This window comes from Megalobrama amblycephala, linkage group LG24 (assembly GCF_018812025.1).
Source record: "Megalobrama amblycephala isolate DHTTF-2021 linkage group LG24, ASM1881202v1, whole genome shotgun sequence".
Taxonomy (NCBI): domain Eukaryota; kingdom Metazoa; phylum Chordata; class Actinopteri; order Cypriniformes; family Xenocyprididae; genus Megalobrama; species Megalobrama amblycephala.
The window spans coordinates 13,254,165-13,272,691 of record NC_063067.1 but is presented as its reverse complement, the minus strand read 5'-3'; the positions used below and the strand labels follow the sequence as shown (position 1 = coordinate 13,272,691).

At 36.5% G+C, this 18,527-nt stretch overlaps 2 long non-coding RNA genes across 2 annotated transcripts; one reads left to right on the top strand and one right to left on the bottom strand.

The window, feature by feature from the left end:
- Positions 1-14: 14 nt before the first annotated feature.
- LOC125260527 lies at positions 15-13,561 on the bottom strand. The gene is made up of 4 exons (XR_007183060.1): positions 13,443-13,561; positions 12,711-12,814; positions 9,042-9,140; positions 15-71 (listed from the first exon to the last, which is right to left on the bottom strand). It is a non-coding gene; the product is annotated as an uncharacterized LOC125260527 (long non-coding RNA).
- A 2-nt stretch (positions 13,562-13,563) lies between these two features.
- LOC125260526 lies at positions 13,564-16,819 on the top strand. The gene is made up of 2 exons (XR_007183059.1): positions 13,564-13,680; positions 13,769-16,819. It is a non-coding gene; the product is annotated as an uncharacterized LOC125260526 (long non-coding RNA).
- Positions 16,820-18,527: the final 1,708 nt, after the last annotated feature.

Genomic DNA, 18,527 nt, shown 5'->3' with positions numbered 1-18,527 from the left:
CCATCCATCATAAACGTACTTCACACGGCTCCGGGGGGTTAATAAAGCCCTTCTGAAGTGAAGCGATGCATCTGTGTGAGAAATATATCCATATTTAAAAAGTTATAAAGTAAAATATAGCTTCTGCCAGACCGCCTTCAGACCAGTAAAGGTTCAGTGGGAAGCAGAAACACATTTCCACTGTAAATTTTAAGATTTGTTCTTTTTTACTTCCAAAAATAGCACATTTAACAGTATTTTACTGTAATTACATGAAATGTAACTATTACAGTTTTTCCCCATAGTAATTAAGTTTTTACTGTAGCATTTTTACATTTAAAATTACAATATTTTTTTCTTTACAGTGTATGTCTGGTAAAAGAAATGAGCGAACCACTGACATACAAAATCAATCTCCCTTCAGCTAATTTTTTTTTGACTGTTTTTGTCTGTAAACATCATATCCAGCATCTATTTGTGTCCCACAATTATTTTACATGACCTTGCTCACATGGCCGTCTCTCCAAACTACCACTCAAAACGTGGTGTCTCACATTGAGGAGTCTGAAAACAAGTTGTTGTATCTATAATAGGACTAGTGCTTTGTGGCAGACTGCTCTTGCCCCAGGAGATATTTTCCCCTCGGACACTGGGCTCACAAAAGCAGCCAGTGTACTGCGGCAATTCCCTTCCTAATCTTCAGTATCCTCTTAACCCCCCACCCTCCTTACCCAAACCCTCCCATCTCACCCTCCTTCATCTTCTCCATCAATATAATAAGTCTACAGTGCCCATAATTTGGTGTCATGTCTCTGACCTCTGGCTCATGAACAGCCACAGTGAGCACCACGCTGATAAGCAGAGGGATCCATTTTTCTGCATTGGATTTGGCTAATAAAGATAGACAAGCAGCTTGTCGATAGCCCTCCGCTCATGACGTCACGCCTGAAAGGCTGTGCTGGGTATTTGCGCAGGGTTTCTCTATGTCACTTAAACACAGAAGGCTGTGGTGTTTTGTGACAGTTTGTTTGGTGTGAGGATATTCTCATGCAAAAATATCAATGAAAATGTGCTGTGTGATTTGACCAAACACCTGCTTGAAGTGCAGCTGTTTCTACCAGTTATCCTTGCACTGTAAATTCCCTGTGATCAGACAGTAACATATTTTATGTCTGGAAAATGTGTACCACACACATATATTTTGTGAAAGTCAAAAGAGTCAAAGTGTCCAGTTAATGTAGAGGATTAAGCCTGAAGACATTTTATAGCTTGAAAATCCTGTGAACAGAATGCTGTAGATTCTGTCTTGAACTATACAGGGAGCATATTTTAAACATTTTTAATGCAGGGTGTAATCTTCAGTCCTAGCTGATCATATGTGGGTCATATCCACTGCACTAGCATATATCTTTGGAGCCCCCTATAATTGATAAGGGTGCCCTCTGTTGACTTGATATTGTATTGCACCTGTTTAGGGATAAGAATTGTACAGAATTTCATATTATTCTTAATGGTTCCATTAATGATTCATAAAGAAGAAATACTTGGAAAAGGGAAAAGCAATTCCATTGCCAAATGATGAGAATTCCGACAATTGTGTTTACACAGCTTTAGAAGCAGCATTAGTGGAATCCAATAATTGGCCTTTAAAATTTAACGACAATAGTAAACAAACAGAAAATGTGGTAACATTTAGGCTAATAATTTTATGTATAAAATCCCACTGATAAAATGCATATGTATCTTTTTGTACATTTGTTTTCGACTCAAGAAAACAATCATAAATCATTCATTCAGGACACACTGGTTCCGATGTAGGCTATAAGGCTGTATCCGAAATCGCATTCTTATCTACTATAAAGAAGGCAAAAAGCAGTATGTGACAAAAGAAGTATGTAGACAAAGAGTACCTGGATGACCTACTTGTTCTTCAGAGATTCTTAAGTGTGCATACGATCATTATGATGGACACTGTACTATCCTATTAAAGGATTTGTGAATGGCAGTGGAGCAATGCAACTGATGCTGATAGGTCCAACGCTATCTCATGACCAATTCTTACATATTTTACGAGGTGGCTATTTCGTACGACCTCACTCATACGAATTCATATGATTTGTCTAAACCCCATGACGGGTAGGTTTAGGGGTAGGTCATTCGTACAAATGATTTAGCAAAAAACGTACAAATTTGTACGAATTAGCCACCTCGTTAAATATGTACCTCAAAAAATACTGCCATGAGATCGGGTTGGGTATGTCACATGACAATGACAACATGGCTAATAGGCTATGTTCGGATTACGACACACATTCATACTATATAGAACATACTTCTTTTAGCAGTCATGAAGTAATTACTTATGAAAAATACTCAAGAGATCATGCGATTACGGATGCAGCCTATGTTATTCATTGACTAAAAGTAACCGGCTAGTAAAAGTCATTTGTTTGCAGTGTTGGGGAAAGTTACTTTTAAAATGCGTTACTCCCTGAAAAAGTAACTATTTGCGTAGTTACTTTTTATGAAAAGTGATGCGTTACATTACTCTTGCGTTTCTTTTTCTCACATGGGCTGTGCTTGCTTGTTTGTTTTTTAATAACTGCAACAACAACAACAAAGAAAAAGTTCTATTTTTGGCAAATGTAAAGGCTCTTTCACACCAAAAGTGAAATGAATAAGCCTCAGGCTGAAGGAAAAGCATATTTACGCCTGTACAGTAGAGGGCGCAACTGAAACAAACCTTTCAGCTGTGCTGCCATTCTGGGGTGCGTTTCCCGAAAGGTCGTAAGTCCCATTGAACTCTATTGGTAACGACCGAACTTGCAACCATAGTTCGCTTCGGGAAACGCGCCCCTGGATAGAATACATGAGAAGGAAGTTCAACACTCTTATTTCTAAATCTAATCTAAAGTAATGTTTGTTTATTAGTATGATTGAATTAGATCATTGAAGTTCAGCAGCAAAGACATTGGTTAATAAAGTGAGATTAAATACATAAAGTATATTTGTGTGACTTAATACAGTTAATTATTACAAGTTTGTGTAAAATTCTGAGATTGTATTTTACTGTTTTTATTCATTTTGAGGAATACTGAATGTTTTCATGCAAGTGAGATGAGTAAATGCATGTTCACATTTACTCTAGAACTACAATAACCATCATGTTTACACAGCACACACAACGCCTTTTGCACTTTATTTCTCTCAACATGGAGAGCTGTCAATAAATGTGAAAAAATAACTTGCGTTACGTATTTGAAAATGTAACTTAGATATTTTGTTGTAAGTTGAAAAAAGTAATGCGTTACTTTACAAGTTACTTGAAAAAGTAACCTGATTACGTAACTCAAGTTACTTGTAACGCGTTACCCCCAACACTGTTTGATTGTTAACTGAACTACACTGATCACGATAGGTGTGTTCGACTTGAAGCGGTGCTGCACAGACAGATCGGTGAATGACATTATTTGTTTGTTTATTTATTTAAAAAGGATATAACTCAGTATAATCCGGTTCTCTGTTCCCAACATACTCTTTAATCTTCCCATAGCCACATTTAGAAAGTATAGCCATGTAACGGTTAAATCACTGACAGTAGCCCACAGCAGACATCAGGGAGCAACTGGGTGAGCAAATCCTGTGGAAGCGGAGGCGCCATGCACAGCACAAGTCTTAGATAGCAGCTGAATTCTGCTGTCCTTCCAGCGCATCCCACAATGCACACGTAGCTGGCGACCGACACGGTTTGCTTTGCACGTTGTGTGAGAGAGGCCTATGGATGGACACCCAGCTCCACTGACCTGCATTAGAAAAGTTCAGCCAGCCTCTCCAGCTGTGACGCATGGACAGTGACTGGATGTCTTCATTGGTCAATTGGCTGAAACATCAATTTTTTGACCCTTTTAAGAGGGACAAATAGCCGTTCAAAATTAAAACAAACTGAATCAGCGTGAATCATCTTCTGAGTTCTTTTTTCAGAGGCCTTTCCAACTGTGATTAAAGCAAAAATAATGGGATATTTTCAAACATAGACAGTGAGCTGTAGCTATTTTGGAGATGAGATAATGAATACATACATATATATATTTTTTTCCTCCTTTACATTCCATAACTAACACTAGAAAAAATAGCAAAGTCTGTCCATTTACTTTTGTGAATTTGGAGAGCATTTCAGAGTCACAGTTGAATGTGTAGGTTGCATATACAATCTGCAAATTGTAAATAGCATTTTCTGGATCATCCCACAGACATCCATCTTTATGATGCAACTCCTCAGTTTTGCCAGAGAGCAAAAGATGAATGTTTGCACTCAGTTTACTGTGATGTTTAGTGACTCACTGAAGACACACATTTGACACAGTTGACTTGTCTAATGAGTCATGCAGAATCGAACAGAGGCAAGAGAGGGATGTAGATAAAGAAACATCGTTTCTGTTCTTGAACTCCTGTCCTATATGGAAAAACTTGTTTCTCTGTGCATATTTGTTTCCAATTCATTGTTCAGTGAAAGAAGTTCTTTTTTTAAGGAAGAGAGGCTGGGGCTTGGCCTGATCTCTTGATTTCTTATATCTCGACTGGACATTGTGCTATTTTTATGCATTTGGCAGATACTTTTAAAGCATTCACAAAGGTTTTATCAGTCTAACCCTTGACCTTAGAATTTGTAGCACCATGCTTAACCAGAAATATTAAACATTATTTGTATTATTAATTATATTAAAATATATTATTTAAAAATGTTGTTTATTATTAACTATATTTAATAAAAATATTATTTATTATTAATTAATTATGAATGCAACTTATAGAAACTTAAATTACATTTGCTAACACTTCCATGTCAAGTGTCATTTACACAGTTTGGTTTATGAAGAACATTGAATATCACTGTTTAGTGCACCGTTTAGTACTTTTGATTATCAGATTATTTCAATTTTCATTTCAAAAACAGGTAATGAAAAAAAAAGAAATGAATTGTTCTTTTGGAAAATATTTGGAATCAAGTAATCAAATGTTAATTATTCAGAGGGACCAAATGTAAAAATCTGCAATTGAAAAAATGATATTTATAGACCACTAATTTAAATATTTTATATAATGTGTGTCACAACCTGTCATGTTTTTTATATTTTTAGCGACCAGGTGTGTAGCCATCTTTTCAGAAGTGAGTGGGACAGAAATGTCAAATGTAATACCATTTTTTTTCTGTCCTTTGTGTAATAGAGATTTTTCCTAATCTCTTGCCTTTAGTTGGCTAAGAAATCAAATACACTGCTGAACAATAACCACTAATTTGTATTCTATAATATTTTTTCTATAATTTCTTTATGACAATTTAATGATTAGTTTATGTAGCCTACTACAAACATTTATGCATTAAGTCGTCATGGATTTTATGTAATGTAAAAAACAAAATATCACAGAATAAGTCAGAAAATATATTTTATAGTTTCTATAGCCTACTGTAATAAAGACTAAGCCTATGTCAAATAGCACTGCATGTTTCATTTACTTCATTGTTATGAAAACACCACAAAATGGTTTTAAAACACACATAAACCATATTGTCGCAGTCATTTGTTTATTGTCCTCATGTTTCATCAGTCAAAACGTTTCTGCTTTTTATTCAGCTTCCAGTATGAATAAAACAGACATTACATGAGAGTGTTTAGCCATCGCCTCATTTTGGATAAGAATAAAACATCAGGTCAGGCATGGACTATCTTGTCTCTTTGAATTAAAATCTAGATTTATTCACACTGGCCCATGAAATCCTGTACGTGAACACACTTGCCCGAAAAAAGTCTGGGGGACGAATTTAGGCCTACGTAAAACGTGTTTTGTTTTAATACATGGAAATTGAAATGACAAGACATAGATGTCAGCGTTGATTTTAGACATATTATCCAAGGCTCCTTACAGTACTGTGATATGCGTGAACGATCTCATGTATTAATGATGTTTTTGTATAAACTACTGTATGTTTTGAGCAAGGCCTCTCAGTTCTGGCTAATGAGGTGTTACAAACATGTAAACCAAGCCAAGTATTAACAGAAAAACCTCTGTTCTCCATTTCCATTGCTATGTGAATCCACAGCACCATGACCAACAGCCCAAATGAAAACATGTTGGCAGAGTATAAAAGTCAGGGAAAGAGTACGAACAAGAAAGAGAGAGAGGGGAAGGGAGAAACATTATACCATGATGTTTTGGGTGTAAATCTCCCGTGTGTAAGGGGATTTTGAGGTTTTCAGAGGAAGCGATGGTAAATCGATGGAGTCCATATGTTAACGGAGGTCAGGGTCTTCTGTAAGTGACATTACACATTGCAAAACCAGAGCCAGCTACCAGATGAAGGCAAATTCAGCCTGTGCGGAAGCTACCGTGTGAAACAAGGGCAAGAGATTGCTATTCGTCATGCTGCGAAAGCACATTTGTACATGAATATCTGTCTTTAGTCCAGAACACTGACCTGCACTAACAGTGACTAAACTCTGTTCTGTAAATTTGACTCATTTCCTGTAAGAAGTATCTCAAATCTTCACGATGAAGTTCATCTCCATGGTATGACATTGTGTCCCACTTGATGCGTAGTGAAGTGGTGAATTTCCCTCTCCCACTACCAAATAAATAGACTGTAAATCTAATCATAGGCTTATCCAGCCCTCCTCAGATTCCTCCTCAATGGCTCCTCTTGTTTCCCCATTCGAGAGGATCGCGCTATGCAACATTTCATCACTATCGCCTCATAAAGACATCAGTCTCTCCCATGATGGCGGGAAGAAGGAGGGACACTGTGAGCAGTGGAGCTGTGAGTCATTGCTATAATCCCAGTGTCTTTATTACATCGTATGGCAACATTTCCTACAGCTGCGTGCTGCCGCGGGATCAGTTGTCTCCTCTGTGCAAGAGGAGGCTCTTTCCTGTGGGTGTTGTAATGGAGGCCGAGGGCAAGCTAGCCGAAGGCGTTGATTTGACGTGAGGTGTGAGTGATACAAGGCATGTGGGGCTGGTCTGAGGACAGCAAGAAGAAACTCGAAAACCTCTACAGGCGTACATGTCATGCATATTGCATCTGAGACATGTTGAAAGCATAATAAAAACATCCCGTTATGTGGAGCCACACAGTGGTTCGCACTGCCGCTCTAAAAATTGTGCAGTTTAAGTTATTTTAGAGGTTCTTTATAATATATAGTATGGGAGGTGCTGCTTAATGACTTTAATTTGTGTGGATTTTCTTTTTCTAGTTCCTTTTTTAAGCAAGAAATGCTGCTGGCCCAAAACCACTACATTTTAGATTTAAATTTTATTAATATTTCCATAACAGTTCAAAAGTTTGGGGTTGGTAAGATTTTTCTTTATGTTTTTGAAAGAAGTCTCTTGCTGAAAATACAGTAAAACAGAAATATTGTGAAATATTATTAGAATTTAAAATAACTGTTTTCAATTTCAATATATTTTTAAATTAAATACATATTTTTACATTTTTAAATATGAACGGTAGTGTATAATAATACGCATGATCGTATTTTGAGAAATGATTGGTCAAGTGGTCATCATGCAAAATTATCTCATTATGTATTCAGCATTATTCAACACTATAGTGGTTTGACATGTTACATGACAGATTTATTATGTTCCACATTCCATTTAAAATGAACCTAACACTGCAGTTGATCACAGAGACTGACATTTGTCATTAGTTCATTGTTTTATAGAGGGAATAAGATATTAATCTGGTATAGATAATCTGAGGTTGGCAAGCCAGCCATGATCACAAATCAGACTATTATTTTTTGTACTTTCAGATGTTCAGTATAAGTATAGAAAGCAAAATAATATACTGCATTCAAATTGAAATTAAATGACAGTTTAATACACTTATAAGAATAATTTATTTTAATTTATTATTATCCAGATTTCTGAGTAACCAATTTTCTAGGTCATGTCTAATAACTCTTTAAATGTCTTAGTGTAATTGTTTATTTTGATGTGTGAGTGTTATTGTGAAACAATAATCACTATTGCGAGAAAAAAATAAAATAAAATTCAAGTGTGCTATTAGTAGGCTATATACTTCTTTTAAACTAAAAATACGAAAGTATACTTTCAGTCTACTTTTTACTGTATGTATGTATACAGAAATATACTTAAAATTACACTTAAGTAGCTTATACTTGACTTATACTGACAGTATATTTGGCCTATACTTGTACTCAGTCTTTTGATAGAGATATACTTAAAAGTATTCAAAGTATACTTGGCCTGTAGTTTTGTTAACTCTTTTGATTGAGCTGCCTAAATACTTTTGTCACATAGTTTTATGAACTTACATTGTTTGAAAATATTGATTTATAAAGAAAATAGATATGCTTCTTATTAAACTAAACTAGTATGTGAATCCGTATGCATTGAGCAGTTTAGTCCAAATTTTCTGAAGAGACACGATCACTTTATATGATGAACAGATTGAATTTAGGCTTTTATTCACATATAAACATTCATCAACTCACACATCATTTGTGGTAAACAGAAGCTTGTTTGCTTGATATGCGAGAACTAATGAGGTTCATTCTCTTGTGTTATGCAGCACGTTTGAGCTTCCGGAAGAGGTTTGTTCTTGCACGTAATTCAAAAGACAATAGAAACCATTATAATCAGTTTATACTGATTGTTTTCACTGGACACAACAAATTCCAAGTGCTTTGCAACGGTCGGTTTGTCGCATTCAGAGTAGAAAGCTTTTAGCTGTTGCGGTGCGATGCGTAGACACGATCGTTACAGGTTTGGAAGGAAATGAGGGTGAGTAATTAATGACAGAATTTTAAATTTTTGGGCGATCTATTCCTTTAATTCTTTCCCCTCCATTGACGGAATTTTCAAGACAGGAATAGCTGCAGGTTGGACTAATGGGTGTGCCTAAAGGTGAATTGCTACAACAGAAAAAAATATAACCCTACCATACCCCACACCCAGCTTTTGTGACCAATGATAAGACTTGGAATCATGCCCCTACCTTTTCGGCAACCCCCAACCTTTCGTCATGGCCATAAACTTACATTGCAGGTATCCAGACTTGAAAGATCCATGTTTTCACTGTTATACAGTAGGGGGGTGCTATTAAGCATCTTCTGAAAGAGAATCTCCAGGTCAAAACACTGGAAAAGAAGAAGCAGAAACAAGAGATAGAAACATTACTTATGCATTTGTAAAATAGCGCGATCATCAAACATTAAACGTCGACCCAGGAAGAGGTACAGGACTGTGCAAGCTTTGGGGGTGTTGATGGACGAGATCTACTCCATCTATGTTTTGATCATCAATCTGAATCCAAACAACAGGTTGACAATAAAGCGATTTTCTCAGATTTTTGTTCAAATGTTGCTTTTTAAAAATGAAACTTACCCACATTCAAGTGTTGATGAAAAAATAATGCATGGAGCTAGAATAATTTTTTAATCATTTTAATAATTAAAAAATGTAATAATTGTTTAAAAGCAGAGGTTCTGTTCTTTTTTGTGTTGCATATTCATACAACAAAATATTCTGGGAGCCATGAAAATTTAGTGAAATTGGTCAAAAATGTTGGCAATGGCTGCCAACTAAAAAAAAAAAAAAAAAAAAAAAAAAAAACGCTGGCAGGGAAAGAGTTAAACTACAGTTAAAGATATATTTCAAGTATAAAAATTAATACCTAAATAGGAACAGAGTATTTTCTTAAATTGCAAAAATAATATATAAATAGCAAATTATAAGTATGATGTTAAGTTCACTTAAAGTAGTAGTTTGGTATACTTAAAAGTGTACTTTCATAAACTAAAAAATGTGTTACAAGTATTTAACTAGAATAAACTATCAGCAGTATACCTCTATGTTCACTTGTAGTTCAGCTGTAGTACAAAAAAATAGTTGTAAACTAGTTGTTTACTCAAAGTTTATTACTGTTACACTTAAAGTATACTTAAAAGTATACTAGTACATTGATGTTAGTATACATACTACATACAGTATACTTAAAATATAGCTGACATTTTCTTAAGTATATTTAATAAAATGAACCTGAAGTATACTTATTTTTTGTATACTTCACAAAGAAGATGATTATAAACTTCAGAAATAACTGCCTTGCAAAACAAAGTTTAAAGGGATGCCGCATAACACCATGGATTGTTCATTTCTGCTGTGTAGGCGAAGTCAGATTCATTGAGAACAAATCTGAATTGATCATAAAAAAATATGTTTTTATTTGCAGTAGGGAAAAGAATAGCTCAGAGTAATTAGTTTACAAAAGGCTTTTTGTTCTTTCCCTCCTTACGTCTGGAGCGGCTTTCCCCTGCTTTACGACAACAAAGAGGGCTGGAAAAAAAGTTGGGTGTTTAGGAAGATACTGTGCTATGGCTGATTTAAGTTTGCAGCGTTTCACAGATGGCACAGCGGGTGCATTTGCATCGTTAGTGTTTCTGAATCTAATCCCCATTCTTACGAGGTTACCTGGTTTACAAGCAAGTTTAATAAGCGTTCCCTCACTATGATCATATGCACATCATAAGCTTCTTTTGTGAGAAATAAAATAAATAAATAAAAACACTCAGACGCCTGAGTATAGGGGAAATAGCTGGCGAATCTCTGTGGTGAGACCCTAAAGCCCAGCTGCATATTTGGGTAATCACCATAGTGGCTGGTGGATTTGCACACTCATAGAAATAGGCTGGCTCAAGCCACCCAAATCTTTGTTTAATCCGTTGTTTCAAAGAATGCTTTTAAGGCACCCAGCTATGAAATATATCAGTGTAACATAATGCAAACTGCTGCTTTAAAGTGCCTGTTTATTAAATGTTCTGGGATACAAAATAAATACTGGATGAGTGTTTTATGAATGATGCTACTTTGTGACCAGTTATCCTCTCACCCCCCCCCCCCAACCTAGCCTTAATTTATATGCACTCTTACAGTATGCATATCCTTTACTTTCTATTTTGTTTACAAAAAAAAAATAATTTTTGTGAAGTAAATTATCCAGCAAATGCACATCATCTCACTTTAAAATAAGCAAATACTACCATCTAGTGGCAGAGTTGGAAAATAAGATGAACAATGAGTGTTTCTCAATCTTGGACAACAGTCCAAAAAAGACAACAGTCTCCATTTTTCTTTTTTTTACCTTTCTACTAGGCAGTCAAGTTTTATTGAAGGCCCATTTTGTCAGCGGTAAGGTATCCCTTTAAAATAAGCTTCCTATTGGGACAAAACTCATTGTAGACTAATGCCTGAAAGTTGATATGTTGAGAACTGGTTGTCAGACATGAACTAAATAAACACTTTGAAATTCCTTTTGACAGGACATATACATTATACAAGTTTTTTTTATAGATTTTTATAAAGATTTTTTATTTTTATGCCAAAGAAATTTAGATTTTTATTCAGAAAAGATGTGTTAAATTGTTCAAAATGTAATTAAAGGGATAGTTCACCCAAAAATGAAAATTTGATGTTTATCTGCTTACCCCCAGCGCATCCAAGATGTAGGTGACTTTGTTTCTTCAGTAGAACACAAATGATGATTTTTAACTCCAACCGTTGCCGTCTGTCAGTCGTATAATGGCAGTAGATGGGAACTTCATCTATAAGAGTAAATAAAGCTTGCTTAGACAAATCCAAATTAAACCCTGCGGCTCGTGACGACACATTGATGTCCTAAGACACGAAACGATCGGTTTGTGTGAGAAACCGAACAGTATTTATATCATTTTTTACCTCTAATACACCACTATGTCCAACTCCGTTCATGACTCCTTTAGTGATGTCTGATCGCGCTCTGACAGCGGCAGTGATGTCTGACACTCATTGAAGTATATGCGCGAGACATCACTTCCGTTGTCAGAGCGCGATCAGACATCACTAAAGGAGTCATGAATGGAGTTGGACATAGTGGTGTTTTAGAGGTAAAAAATGATATAAATACTGTTCAGTTTCTCACACAAACCGATCGTTTCGTGTCTTAAGACATCAATGTGTCGTCACGAGCCGCAGGGTTTAATTTGGATTTGTCTAAGCAAGTTTTATTTACTCTTATAGATGAAGTTCCCATCTACTGCAATTATTTGACTGACAGACGGCAGCGGTTGGAGTTAAAAATCATCATTTGTGTTCTGCTGAAGAAACAAAGACACCTACATCTTGGATGCGCTGGGGGTAAGCAGATAAACATCAAATTTTCATTTTTGGGTGAACTATCCCTTTAAACAAGTGTATTTTAGAAAAGTTTATTTTAGAAAATTTTAGTTTTTAAGTTTGTGTTCAAAATCTTGGGATAAGAAAAGGTTCAAAGAATGAAAAATATAATTTTTTATTTTATTTTTGAGTAACAAACGCATGGCAGAGCTGTTCATGTGACCTAAATAAATTTATGCTCAAAATTAGTTTTGTAAAATTGTTAATTTTATTAGTAAGTCTTGAAGTCTTCCTAAAAAGTACCACAAAGAACAAGACCTTTTGATTCTGTAAATGACAATGTAGAATTGCTCAAGGCAAGACAAACATTTGATTGTTCACTGAGTCTTAGACGATAATTTCATTTGACTATGCAAGCAAAATATAGAAATACCAAAATAACCCATCATGGTTCTATTGAAACAATTCAAATTAATTTATTTCAACAGTTTTGATGTCATAAAGTGTTTGTCTGACTGCATTACTGCTTTAAAACAGTGATAACTGTAGTGACTTACCATATATTTCATGTTTGTGGCTGAGGGGGAACACTTCACCAGATAAATCAGGTGTCAGATACTGGATTCAGCCTTCAAAAGACAAGATCATCTATCTTTGACCACTGACAATCAGAGAGAAAGACAACACACAGCAGGCAACAATGAATGCAACTTTCTTCAGGACTCAAACAGCAAACAATTATATTTTTTAGGCTGACCACAAAAAATATGTCAACAGAGAGTGTTGAAACGCTGTTTAAAATACATTTGAAAAATATTATATAATAATTTTACAAAATAAATTGAAAGTTTACTTCAGCAGATATACATAAGTCATTTTAAGGTTGTTGATTAATATATCTTCTAATACATTAATATTTTTGTAATGTAGGAAGCTGGAAGATTCCTTAAGTTACTCCGCCAAAAACATGTTTGTTTTTGATTATCATCTCTATCGCCGTCACGCTCACGTGACATTTTCACTCATGAAAGTTTGAATTATTTGCACATCAGTTTAAACTTCTAATATATAGTTTTCTGAGCGCACACAGAAAAAAATGCAAATATACTGTTAGCACATCCTTGACTGCGTTTCTCAAAAGCATTGTGAGCTGGTAGTAGAAACGATGCCTTTTTTGGGGAAACGCAGCCCTGATAGGTAGCACGCTGCTGTCTATTCTGTTAATGAGAATCCAGAACAGAAAATCACTTATTGCTCTTGTTTAAATAACATTAGTACCAATTTCTTACCCAAATATGCTCTAGCGAGGAGATAAACGAGATAAACACGACGAACTGTAGTAGGCAGCCAGTGCACTCAGGGGAGGAGCTAATGAGTTCTATCGTCAGTTATGGGCGGGGCCTGTTTCCATGTGACGTCACAGTAGAAAGCCTTCATAAACGAGACGCTTAGAATGTTTCACTCACTGTCACTGTTCGCATCGGAGACGCTCTCTCGACGTCGTGTACCTACGGATCACTTTCACAGGTGCTTAAAACTTGAGTTTTGCGCATATGTTTTTGATTTTATTCAAACATTATAACATAATGGAATTTTTTATTTCCTGGCCACACAGATTTGCACAACGAGGGCTTTAGGCGAGTGGAAAGTGCGAAATATCTACAATAACAAGACAAGCAGGCATGAGACAACAACAGATGCCAGAAGAGTCACCAACTAGTAAGATTTGACAAATAAGTTGTAAGAAAAGTTATAGTTAAAGGTACACTATGTAACTTTTTGTTCAAAATGTGCAGAATTTATATAATGAGCGAGTCCGTCATGAATCCATCTTCCAAAACCATGTTTTTGTCTAAATCTGAATCACTGCGATACGCCTATAATAAGATGGGCTATGCACAGACATTTTGAGGGGCAGGTGCTTAAGTGAGAAAAAATGCCAACCCTCTTATAATTAATTAATTACTATAAAAACATTTTAAACAGTTTTTACATACACTAGTAGTTACATTTAATTTAGAAGAACACTTAAATTACTTTAATACATATTTCTTTATTTAAATATAATAATCCTTTGTTGGCATTATGCTGGAATTGATAAATGAGTGAAATCAATGTGCATTAGTGACAGAAATTATTATTTATTATTATTACTATTATTATACTATTGTTATTTAGATACACTGCAATTACAGTTGCAAGAATAATGTTATGAAATTAGTGATTTAAATGTAAAAAGTTGTTACATAGTGTACCTTTACTTTTGAAAAACACATTTAAATAATGTAAACACAATCAAATAATTTGAACAAGTTAGCTGCATTTACATGGACCCGAATAATCAGTTTGTAACTGGACTAGCATAACCACATCAATCGGAATGAATTAGCCAAATCCAATTTAATCTAAAATTCTCCTTCCACTCATTGTCTGTAAAGTGGTGGAGGATAACGTCCCACCAGTCCTTTGCTTCGGACTCTCATTCACAGTTGGTGCCTTGTTTTGGGCACAGGAAGGGGACATAAACTGCTTGATGAAAATAAGCAGCATGGCACGAAGCTTAATGTGCTCGTCGTCTCCTAATTAGGACCCGAAATAGATAAATATTAAGTGTGCTTTTTAAAACAAAGAAAAGAAACAATGATAGAAAGAAGATTAGTATTTGCCAACAGGGGGAAATCTGTTTAATCATGCGGTGTGTGCACGTCAAAAGATCAATTCTGATTTAAATGTGAACACCAACCCAATCACTTTATTTAGCGATCATGTAAATACTGGGTTTGGATTCATCAACTGGAATTATTTAATTACAATTGAAACAAAAGTTGTCAGTGTAAATGCAGCTATTGACCAAAATGACAAACACATTGCATTCTGCGCATTACACACCTTGGCCAGTTGGATATTTTGTCAAAGCTATCAGTTCACCCCAAGTCAGCACTTGGAGATAGGACTAGGGTGTGTCCTGTAAGGCTGTGGTGGGTGGGACACAGGCCACACCCTAGGTTGCCAAAAAAAAAAACCAACAACAACGTCGAACGTAAAAAAAAAAAAAAGAAAAGCTAAATGACATCTGATCTGAAATAGTTAAATTCATAATGAAACACAGTCAAAAACATTTCAAAATGACGTAGCAAATCTAATGCCCAGATATAATTATTCTAAAATACGACATCTGTGATGAATTGGCCTTTTTGTCGTATTGGTTCCTAGCTCTAGTGCAGCACTCTGGGCGGGACTGACCAGCTACGTGCCGAAAGCGCAGTCTGTTGTAGACTGCATCCAGAAAACCCTTAACCGCCTTTTAAGGGCCTGGCAAAGCTATGAGTTCACCCCAAGTCAGCACTTGGAGATAGGACTAGGGTGTGTCCTGTAAGGCCGTGGTGGGTGGGACACAGGCCACACCCTAGGATGCCAAAAAAAAAACAAAAAAAAACAACAACGTCGAACGTTAAAAAAAAAAAAAGCTAAATGACATCTGATCTGAAATAGTTGAATTCATAATGAAACACTGTCAAAAACATTTCTAAATGACGTAGCAAATCTAATGCCCAGATATAATTATTTTAAAATACGAAATCGGTGATGAATTGGCCTTTTTGACGTATTGGTTCCTAGCTCTGGTGCAGCACTCTGGGCGGGACTGACCAGCTACGTGCCGAAAGCGCAGTATGTTGTAGACTGCATCCAGAAAACCCTCAACCAACTTGTTAAGGGCCTGGCAAAGCTATCAGTTCACCCCAAGTCAGCATTTGGAGATAGAACTAGGGTGTGTCCTGTAAGGCCGTGGTGGGTGGGAAACAGGCCACACCCTGGGATGCCAAAAAAAACAAAAACAACGTCGAACGTTAAAAAAAAAGAAAAGCTAAATGACATCTGATCTGAAATAGTTAAATTTATAATGAAAAACAGTCAAAAACATTTCTAAATGACGTAGCAAAACTAATGCCCAGATATAATTATTTTAAAATGCGAAATCTGTGATGAATTGGCCTTTTTGTCGTGTTGGTTCCTAGCTCTGGTGCAGCACTCTGGGCGGGACTGACCAGCTACGTGCCGAAAGCGCAGTCTGTTGTAGACTGCATCCAGAAAACCCTCAACTAACTTGTTAAGGGCCTGGCAAAGCTATCAGTTCACCCCAAGTCAGCATTTGGAGATAGGACTAGGGTGTATCCTGTAAGGCTGTGGTGGGTGGGACACAGGCCACACCCTAGGTTGCCAAAAAAAAAAAAAAAAAAAAAAACGATGACGAACTAAAAAAAAAAAAGGTAACTGAAATCCGAAGTAGTTAAATTCATAATGAAACACTGTCAAAAACATTACGAAATGACGTAGCAAAACTAATGCCCAGATATAATTATTTTAAAATGCGAAATCTGTGATGAATTGGCCTTTTTGTCGTGTTGGTTCCTAGCTCTGGTGCAGCACTCTGGGCGGGACTGACCAGCTACGTGCCGAAAGCGCAGTCTGTTGTAGACTGCATCCAGAAAACCCTTAACCGCCTTTTAAGGGCCTGGCAAAGCTATCAGTTCACCCCAAGTCAGCACTTGGAGATAGGACTAGGGTGTGTCCTGTAAGGCCGTGGTGGGTGGGACACAGGCCACACCCTAGGTTGCCAAAAAAAAAAAAAAAAAAAAAAGTTGAACGTTAAAAAAAAAAAAGAAAAGCTAAATGACATCTGATCTGAAATAGTTAAATTCATAATGAAACACTGTCAAAAACATTTCTAAATGACTTAGCAAATCTAATGCCCAGATATAATTATTTTAAAATACGAAATCTGTGATGAATTGGCCTTTTTGTCGGATTGGTTCCTAGCTCTGGTGCAGCACTCTGGGCGGGACTGACCAGCTACGTGCCGAAAGCGCAGTGTGTTGTAGACTGCATCCAGAAAACCCTTAACCGCCTTTTAAGGGCCTGGCAAAGCTATCAGTTCACCCCAAGTCAGCATTTGGAGATAGGACTAGGGTGTATCCTGTAAGGCTGTGGTGGGTGGGACACAGGCCACACCCTAGGTTGCCAAAAAAAAAAAAAAAAAAAAAACGATGACGAACTAAAAAAAAAAAAAGGTAACTGAAATCCGAAGTAGTTAAATTCATAATGAAACACTGTCAAAAACATTACGAAATGACGTAGCAAATCTAATGCCCAGATATAATTATTTTCAAATACGAAATCTGTGATGAATTGGCCTTTTTGACGTATTGGTTTCTAGCTCTTGTGCAGCACTCTGGGCGGGACTGACCAGCTACATGCCGAAAGCGCAGTATGTTGTAGACTGCATTCAGAAAACCCTCAACCAACTTGTTAAGGGCCTGGCAAAGCTATCAGTTCACCCCAAGTCAGCATTTGGAGATAGAACTAGGGTGTGTCCTGTAAGGCTGTGGTGGGTGGGACACAGGCCACACCCTGGGTTGCCAAAAAAAAAAAAAAAAAAAAAAAGTTGAACGTTAAAAAAAAAAAAAAAGAAAAGCTAAATGACATCTGATCTGAAATAGTTAAATTCATAATGAAACACTGTCAAAAACATTTCTAAATGACTTAGCAAATCTAATGCCCAGATATAATTATTTTAAAATACGAAATCTGTGATGAATTGGCCTTTTTGTCGGATTGGTTCCTAGCTCTGGTGCAGCACTCTGGGCGGGACTGACCAGCTACGTGCCGAAAGCGCAGTATGTTGTAGACTGCATTCAGAAAACCCTCAACCAACTTGTTAAGGGCCTGGCAAAGCTATCAGTTCACCCCAAGTCAGCATTTGGAGATAGAACTAGGGTGTGTCCTGTAAGGCTGTGGTGGGTGGGACACAGGCCACACCCTGGGTTGCCAAAAAAAAAAAAAAAAAAAAGTTGAACGTAAAAAAAAAAAAAAGCTAAATGACATCTGATCTGAAATAGTTAAATTCATAATGAAAAACAGTCAAAAACATTTCTAAATGACGTAGCAAAACTAATGCCCAGATATAATTATTTTAAAATGCGAAATCTGTGATGAATTGGCCTTTTTGTCGTGTTGGTTCCTAGCTCTGGTGCAGCACTCTGGGCGGGACTGACCAGCTACGTGCCGAAAGCGCAGTCTGTTGTAGACTGCATCCAGAAAACCCTTAACCGCCTTTTAAGGGCCTGGCAAAGCTATGAGTTCACCCCAAGTCAGCACTTGGAGATAGGACTAGGGTGTGTCCTGTAAGGCCGTGGTGGGTGGGACACAGGCCACACCCTAGGATGCCAAAAAAAAAAAAAAAAAAAAAACAACAACGTCGAACGTTAAAAAAAAAAAAGCTAAATGACATCTGATCTGAAATAGTTGAATTCATAATGAAACACTGTCAAAAACATTTCTAAATGACGTAGCAAATCTAATGCCCAGATATAATT